Source organism: Anneissia japonica, unplaced genomic scaffold, assembly GCF_011630105.1.
Source record: "Anneissia japonica isolate Jap-2015-1 unplaced genomic scaffold, ASM1163010v1 scaffold7767_len233565_cov179, whole genome shotgun sequence".
NCBI lineage: Eukaryota > Metazoa > Echinodermata > Crinoidea > Comatulida > Comatulidae > Anneissia > Anneissia japonica.
This window is the reverse complement of record NW_022744636.1, coordinates 158,748-160,424: the sequence shown is the minus strand read 5'-3', so window position 1 is coordinate 160,424 and position 1,677 is coordinate 158,748. Positions and strand designations below refer to the sequence as shown.

The 1,677-nt window shown below is 39.1% G+C and overlaps 1 protein-coding gene across 1 annotated transcript in view; it reads left to right on the top strand.

Annotated features, from left to right (window-relative positions):
* The window catches only part of LOC117119686 (inter-alpha-trypsin inhibitor heavy chain H3-like), a 7,297-nt gene that overhangs the window by 4,386 nt on the left and 1,234 nt on the right, over positions 1 to 1,677 (top strand). The window lies entirely within an intron of this gene.

The following is a 1,677-nucleotide window of genomic DNA, read 5'->3' as shown; positions in this document are numbered from 1 at the left end:
CATGGAAAAAAAGAATACGCATGCAACTACTCATTTATTTATGTACGCCTATGTGTACACACATAAAATAAAAAATGAGAAAAATTTACCTGACCATTTTCAAGAGGGGAAAACTTTGAATTTTGAACTTAAAAAGTCATTTAAAAGACATTTCAGAAGTCAGGGAAGGTCATTTCCCGCATTCTAGAAATCGATATTTTCCCGGGGGAACCTGGACCCGTTTTTTCTTTGGGGTTCATTGATTCTATTGAATCATTTTCAAGAGGGGGGAAACTTTGATTTTTTAGGAAATTCGAAGTAATTAAAAGACACCTCATAGTCGGGAAAGCTCATTTCCCGCTTCTAGGAATCAAAATTTTCCCGGGGGAGAAACCCCCCGACCCCCTTACTTTTTGGGATTTTGGGAAAAAATTACCTGACCGTTTTCAAGAGAGGAAACCTTGAATTTTTAAAATCGCTATAAGATACTTCAGAAGCCGGGAAAGCTCATTTCCCACCATTTAGAAATTAACATTTTCCCAGGAAGAACCCGAACCTTCCTTTTCTCTTCTGGTTCATTGATTCATTATAATAATTTTCAAGAGAGGAAAACCTTGAATTTTAAAGAACTTAAAAATAAGACACCTCAGAATTCGGGAAAACTCATTTCCCACCTTCTAAGAATCAAAATTTTTCTTTGGGCGAACCTCCGGACCCCCCTTCCTTTTTAAGATTTATGGATTCATGGAAAAAATTGTATGCAACTACTCATTTTTTTAAATGTATGTATACACACATAAGGCCTATCTACTGTAATAACAATGGGATAAATTTACCTGACCGTTTTCAAGAGGGGATAAATTTACCTGACCGTTTTCAAGAGGGGAAAACCTTGAGTTTTAAAGAACTTAAAAGTAATTAAAAGACACCTCAGAAGTCGGGAAAACTCATTTCCCGCCTTCTAAGAATCAAAACCCCCCCTTCTTTTTGAGATTTATGGATTCATGGAAAAAAAAATCCAATCAGAATGACAAAATAAACTAAGCACCCACTGGAAGGAATCCCAATTTCTGCAGACGGATTATATTTATTCAGCAGTGTTAACGGCTAACTTCCTTCAATATTTTATATATATATATATATATATAGAACTGGAGGTCGCTGGAACAGAATGTTGCTACTCGGAGTTTCACGCTATTGCGATCGTCAGGCAACTGATGAAAGGTGAACGTTGTGGGGTGATGTGCTTGCTTGTGCGGACGTAGTATGAAGTTAGGTTATTGCGGACGTCGGAGTTGCTGTTCGGAGGTAGTGCTTGTTTTCGTGGCGGCATTTCGATACAAGTTCTGACCTTCTGTTTAGTAGTCCCGTCCTTCCCGCGTTGATGGCAAGCTTCTCTGATATACATAGGTCGCATCGTTTCGTCTTGTTGTTGAATGCCTGGGCTTTGGTGATGATAGACCAAGAGATGGTGAATGGTTGATTTTTCTTTTTGAGTTCCCATATGTATCTGGAGAGTTCGGTGCTGTGTTGGTGTTTCTCCCTCTTGAACGATTGTGTGTGGTTGTATTATCTGGATTTGAAGGGTGGCTCTGTCAGTCCGATGTAAACTTTAGGGTCGTCTTCGTTGGTCTTTTCCACTTTTGCTTTATAGATGATGTTAGAGGCCAGGCAATTTCCTTGGAGTGGGCATTGCTC